The sequence below is a fragment of the Macrotis lagotis genome, chromosome 8 (assembly GCF_037893015.1).
Source record: "Macrotis lagotis isolate mMagLag1 chromosome 8, bilby.v1.9.chrom.fasta, whole genome shotgun sequence".
Lineage (NCBI taxonomy): Eukaryota > Metazoa > Chordata > Mammalia > Peramelemorphia > Peramelidae > Macrotis > Macrotis lagotis.
Genome location: NC_133665.1, coordinates 21,991,509 through 21,998,647, shown reverse-complemented (window position 1 = coordinate 21,998,647; position 7,139 = coordinate 21,991,509). Strand labels below are relative to the sequence as shown.

The 7,139-nt window shown below is 37.2% G+C and overlaps 1 pseudogene; it reads right to left on the bottom strand.

Moving 5' to 3' along the window:
* Nucleotides 1-278: 278 nt before the first annotated feature.
* On the bottom strand, nucleotides 279-770 carry LOC141494723 (ADP-ribosylation factor-like protein 2-binding protein pseudogene; annotated as a pseudogene).
* Nucleotides 771-7,139: the final 6,369 nt, after the last annotated feature.

The following is a 7,139-nucleotide window of genomic DNA, read 5'->3' as shown; positions in this document are numbered from 1 at the left end:
CACACACACATATACAGAGCAGTACTCTTTCCCTAACTCCGTCATAAGCACCTGGGAGTTGAGGCCACTTTGACTGGTGTACCAGAGCTAATGGAGATATTTCATGAAAAGTCAATACTCCACCAGGGTTCTTTGTGATCACTCTACACTTAAAATTAATTAAAAGCACCAGAACAAGGTCACCCAATCACTGAGAATGTTGTTCATCATGCTGTGGTCACTCACCATCTTTGAGGTTTGGAATATCCAAGATGAAAAACTTATCCAAAGAATATGAACTAATGTAAATTGTTCGGGGAAGCAGGTATAGAAGATGACTTGCATAATGATGTTACCACTAACCCACTGCTTAGATCCAGACTCCAGCCTTCTTTCTCAGCTCTGTAGTCCAAAAATATTTCTTTGAAGGCCAGGAAATCCGTAAATGTGAGCAGCATGTCAAATATATCACCTGCTACTTCATCTTTATGCTGCTGTAATGTTGTAGTGAAAGTGGCCATGTTAAATCCAGGAATCCTCTCAAGCAGCTGTTCTTCAATGTATTTTTTGACCAAAGAGATATATTCATTAAAAATAGAAGTATAGATGAGTTTATTTTCTTCAGTATCTTCGAACTCTTGGTAGTACTTTTCCATGAAGTTTCTCTGTAATAACTGAAACTCCCCATACATGATAATGTCCTCTATACATCCAACTACAGTATCAAATTCCACATCAGAAGGGGAGGAAATGGCCAGCACGAAGTTCTCTTCTTCCAGAGTGTCCATCATAGCTGCCTGGAAGCTACCAGCCCCTCAGGTGCTGGTGCCCGCAGCTCCGGCAGGCCAGGGATGCGGCCTCGGAGGTATTGTTTTTAAATCTTTCTGAATCACAGAAAGGTCATGAGTGTCCATCACATCTGTCTAAGTATATTCTTTCTACTAGAATTACAATTACTGAGAGTTATTAGAGTCTTTCTCCCAGATAAGGATATAGCCAGTTTCATCTTACTGGATAGCAGTTTCTTGAATAAGTCATGAATGTCCATCACTTCAGGCTAAATAAATTTTAATAGAGTTACAATTCTCAAGAGTTATTAGTCTTTCCCCCAAGTAGGGATATAGCCAGTTTCATCTTATTTGATAACAATTTTTTTTCTTTTTATTCCCCCCTTTTTTTAAATTTTACCTTTCCATGTATCTCTTGAGTCTCCTGTTTGAAGTTCAAATTTTCTATTAAGCTCTGGTCTTTTCATCAGGAAAAGTTGGAAGTCTATTATTTCATTAAATGTTCATCTTTTGCCCTGGAAGAGAAAGCTCAGTATTCTTGGTTGCATTCCAGCCTCCCTTGCTTTTTGGAATATCATATTCCAGGCCCTTTGATTCCTTAATGTTGACACTGCCAGGTCCTGTGTAATCCTTACTGTGGCTCCATAGTATCTAAATTGTTTCTTTCTGACTGCTTGCAGGATTTTATCTTTTATCTGATAATTCTGGAATTTGGTTACAATATTCCTTGGTATTTTCATTTTGGGATCCCTTTCCAGAGGAGATCAATGTATTCTTTCAATAACTATTTTCCCCTCCGGTTCCATGATATCAGGGCAGTTTTCCATCACCAAATCCTGTAATATTGAGTAAAGGCTTTTTTTCTCTTTAACGTTTTCAGGAAGACAAATAACTTTTAGGTTATCTCTTCTTGATATATTCTCAAGGTCAGTGGTTTTGCTGATGAGGCATTTTACATTTTCTTCTATTTTTTTCAATTTTTTGCTTTTTTGTTTAATAGATTCTTGTTGTCTCATGAAGTCATTGGTTTCCACAGACTCCATTCGTTTTTTAGGGAAGAATTTTCTTCATTTACCTTTTGCAACTCCTTTTCCAATTAGTCAGCTCTATTTTGATAAGAATTTTCCATTTGACCAATTGAAGTTTTGAGAGAATTCTTTTCTTTCTCCATTTATCCAGTTGTATTTTCCAAGGATTTGTTTCCTTGTTGCAAGGTGTTAATCTTCTCTTGGGGTCTTTTCCCAAATTTTCCAAAATTTCCAATTGATTTTTAAACTCCTTCCTTATTTCTTCAAGGAAGTCTTTCTGTACTGGAGGTCAAATCAGATTCTCCTCAGAGGTTCTAAGTCTCTCTGAGTTAAGGTCTTTTCCTCCTAGGAATTTTTCTATGCACCCCCCTTTCTGCTGGTCTTTCTTCATTTTCCTAAGACCTTGTGTTGGGGGAGGGGCTGGTTCACAGAGGTTTGGGTTCCCTAGTGGCTTTACTCACTGGGTTTAGCAACTCTATGTGGACCAGCCAGTAGGGGGTGCTAGCAGCTTTGCTCAATGAGTGTAATATCTCCTCCTGGCCAGTAGGGTTGCTAGAGGCTGAAACTTACCTTACAGTCCTTCTGGTAAGTCCTAGACTGTCAGTCCCATGGCCCTGCCTCCACTCTCTGGTTGTTTTTCTGGAGCAAATGCCTCAGGGGCTTGTCTTAGGCCAGCACAACTCTCATCCTGTCCCTACTGGCTATCTATGCTCTGCACTCACAATACCCAAAGACAGACCTTAAAGTATGTGTTCTTCTCCTGGCTTCTCCTTCTGGGTTTTGTCTATTGGATTTCCATTAAGAGATTTGTTTCATAATACATATATATGTATATGTATATGTATATATACATATACATATATATGAGAGAGAAGATCAGGAGACCTTAGAACAGGGCCTGGCTTCTCTCCACCATTTTGGCTGGGAGTCCTATCCTTCATTTTTGAAGAAGATCATGACATCATGGAAATGATGCCCTGAGAAGTACATGGATTGGATTTGAGTGAGGGGTTGCTGTGCTAAGTCACGGGTCTCACTTTCTCCTCCAGGGTTATCTGGGTCCAGTGGCCAAATATGAATCAGAATGACTTGGAGATGGTCCAGGATGCTAGGCAATCAGGATTAAGTGACTTGCCCAAGGTCACAAAGCTAGTAAGTTTCTGGGTTTGGACTCAAGTCCTCCTGACTTTAGAGTCAACTCTCTACCTATAGTGCCATCTTTTTAGCAATGAAATAATCCAAGACCAGGATTGTCCAACTTTACCTTTAAAAGTTTTTCATTGAAACAATGGACATTTTATTTTGATTTTCCATTTTAGTGAGAGCTTCCCTTTGTTTACTAAAGTATTTAATAAACCCACAGGGGACGCATTTTGGACAGCCCTGATCTAAGACAATTCTAAAACATTTAGGATGAATAATGCCTCCAGAGCACCTCCAGAGAAATAAATGATAGAGTCTGAATGTAGATTGAAGCATAATTTTTTCATTCTATTTTTCTTGCTAATATTGAAATATATTATACATGATTTCACATATATAATTGATCTAACCTTAGAGCAATTACCAACATCGCCCAAGATTTATTTAGAAAATAACGTATTAAAGCTCCTGAAACACAAACATCCTTCTTAGATTACTCTTAATATTTATCCTTTGCCATTCTGAGGTAGTCATATTAGCTTTTAGAAACAGTGCATCACGGGAAGAACACTGTACTTAAGATTAAAAGATGTACTTTCCAGTCCTGTCCCACTATTTACTGGTTTCATGACCAAATTATTTAATCTCACCCTCATTTTTATCATTTGTAAAAATGGGAAAAATACATATAGTATTGTGGCTGGTTATAAAAACATCTGTTGGGCTTTTAAAGCCTTCTATAACTTGGCCCTTTTGTACCTTTCCAGTCTTCTTACACCTTATACACCTCCATATATTCTTTAACCCAATATCACTGGTTTCCTTGCTGTTCCTCAGACACTCTATTTCCCAAATCTGGACATTTGCAGTAGCCTGAAACTCTCCACCTCCTGGTTTCTACAGTGGTCTTCTTAAGTTTCAGCTAATAGTATCTGAAAGAAGTCTTCAATTTATCTTATATATGTATATATATATATATATATATATATGTGTGTATATATATATGTATATATATATAAATGTATATATATGTGTGTGTGTATGTATATATATATATATATATACACAATTTACATGTAATTGCTTGCATGCATCTATTTTCACATGTATCTATCTATTATATCTTTATTATCCATTAGACTAAGATCCTTGAGAGCCAGGACTGTGTTTTTACTTTCTTTCTTTCTTTCTTTCTTTCTTTCTTTCTTTCTTTCTTTCTTTCTTTCTTTCTTTCTTTCTTTCTTTCTTTCTTTCTTTCTTTCTAGTCACCATTGCATAGCACAGTACCTGCCATATAGTAGGTACTTCATAAATGTTGGGTCACTGACTGCTAAGCATAGCCCTGTCTTGTGTCATGATAGATAAGGATTCTGACTTCTCAATGATTTTCCTGATATCTCTTGAGGATGGGGATTGTGCTTTATTTATCTTTGTATCTTCCCCTCTACAACACTGTTCCCATCCCCTTTCCCATCCCTTAACACAGTGTCTGCCTTTCACAAAACCATTTATTGACCAGAAAGGGCTAGAATTGGTAAATAGGATTACTGTCCCCTTTTCAATTAGTTTGACAATTGTAGTCACCAAAGGGAATTTTGAGTTTCTGACAAGTTAAGCTTAGGAAGCTTATGTGTAAGGAGACTTCATCTACCATCTCTCTACTCTTCATTTTACAGATGAGGAAAACAAGCTTCAGAGGTGAAATAACTTCCCCATAGTTATACAAGATAAAGCTGGAGGTTTGAGCTCAGGTCCTCTAACTCTTAAGTATAATCCTTTTTTTAGCTGTATAGAACTGTACTAGCTCTGGTGATTTTGAAACTTTCCTGTAAAATTTAAAAGCAAACATTCTACATTGCTAGTGGAGGTTTTTGTTTATTTGTGTTTTGTTTGGTTTTTGAGGAAGGAGAAAAGGAAGGGACAATCACTAGTTCTGGGACTGGACTTGAGATTTCATGATATAAGGAACTTGGATGGATAAAGAAACTCCCAAACAATGTAAATTGGCATCTTCTTAGCAACTGCACAATGGATAGAGCACCAGTGTCTGGTCTCAGACACTCATTAGCTATGTGACCCTAGACAAGTCACTTAACCCTGTTTGCCTCAGTTTCCTCATCTGTATAATGAACTGGAAAAGGGGCGGCTAGGTGGTGTAGTGGATAAAGCACCGGCCCTGGAGTCAGGAGTACCTGGGTTCAAATCCGGTCTCAGACACTTAATAATTAACTAGCTGTGTGGCCTTGGGCAAGCCACTTAACCCTGTTTGCCTTGCAAGTAAAAAAAAACCTAATAAAAAAAAATGAACTGGAAAAACAAATGGCAAACCACTCCAGTATCTTTGTCAAGAAAACTCCAAATGGGCTCATGAAAAGTCTGAAATGACTGAACAACAGAAAAAACACCAAGAGGTTGGGTCACTTGTCCAGGGTCAAAAAAGTCAGTATGGGTCCATTTATATTGTTTTTCTGAATATGTAAACTCTCTCAAGTGTTTTTAACTTGGTTCTGTCAAAAGATATTAACTTTTCCTGTCTATGCTCATAGTCAGAGAAGGTTGCGATTATTAAATTCATTTGATAGTCAAGGTTCTACATCACAGAGATTTCAGAAACAGTAATTTCAGAAATTAATTTCAGAAATTAATTACTATCTATAACGAAAAGGGGAAACCCTTTTCTAACCATACCCACCTATACACTCATACTACCCAACACCACCCAAAGTTCCCTGGTTCTCTCTGTGCTACTTCAGGACTTGGGAACATTCCTTAGGGAAAACAGATTCAATGTTGCAGATCAATTGGACATATTTTTATCCTGCCCTGTCTTATTTTATTTCTTATTTGTTCCTGAGCTTGGGCTGACACCATACTTGGAACGGATTTCTCCTCCATTTGTTTTCATCTATTAAAATCTTTCCTTTCTTTTCAGGTTCAACTTGGGTAATTTCCATTTTGTATTCTTTTTGAACAGTACCCCTCCTAAGATTTCTTATAGCACTTTGACTAGGATTCCTGAGTAGTTTTGTGATTAAAAAAACAAAACAAAAAAACAGAAAACCAAATCTATCAGTCCCCAATTTAAAGACCTTCACAGTCTGAATCATTCCCCTAGCCTATTTACTATTCCTTTCATTCAGTGTTCTTTTACCTTTTAATGTCTGCTAAAGCTGTCCCTTCCCACCCTGAATACCCAGAATACCCTCCTTCTCACATTTCACAACTTTTTCAAGGGTCATCTTGAGGGCTTGCCGTTTCCTACCTGGAAGTCCCTGGCTCCTCATGTCCATCTCTACCAATTATGAGTACTTTTTCCTCCTCAAGTTACTTTGAATGTTATTTGCTCCCAGGTATACCCTACTATCACATAAGCTCCTTGAAGGTAGGTACTGCTTTATTTTTGTCTTCCATTCACAAACCGTGGCACATAATGGTTGGAAAGTCTTGTTGAATTGAAATGAATTGCCCTGACTTCTTTGTATTTGTCACTCTCCTTTGTATCATGGGCATTTGGGCATAGCTCTTTCCTTCTATTATAATAAACTTCTTCAGAGAATGGTCTGTGCTGAGTCTATCTATCCACAGTCCTAACCTCAAACACAGCAGGCATTTAATGAATGTGTGTTAAATTGTTAATGATAACATATCACTATGATCATCATTCTGCCTAGTAACAGTCTGAATCCTATGTTCATTTCAGTCTGAACTAGGTATATCTTTATACATCCATATATAGAGATGATATATATATATATGTATAGATATAGTTATTGAAATAGATATACATAAATGAAAAAGATGTAGATATTCTGAGCTGTAAGCACCAAAGGGGAGTTATTCTTGAAGGATATTTTCATTTTCCTTACTATCTTTGTCCTGAGCAAAATTATAATTATCTCTAGCCTGATTAGCTGCCCTAGGTATCTCTTTTTCATGTAGCAAGCCTGTGTAATGACTTCAGTCCAGTGAACATCTCTAATTGCTCTACAAATTAATTAGAAAGTTCAGGTGGGACTCAGGAGGATATTTACTAGCAAGATTTTTAAGTGGTACTTTTTTCTTGGATCAAGACCCAAGGTAGGATACCAATTACAGTTAAGAAACCATGCACTAAGTGTCAAAAGAGGCAGCATATTCATAACATGACTATTATGGCAATGTTTTGAATAAATACACATGTATAACCTGTGTTGAATTGATT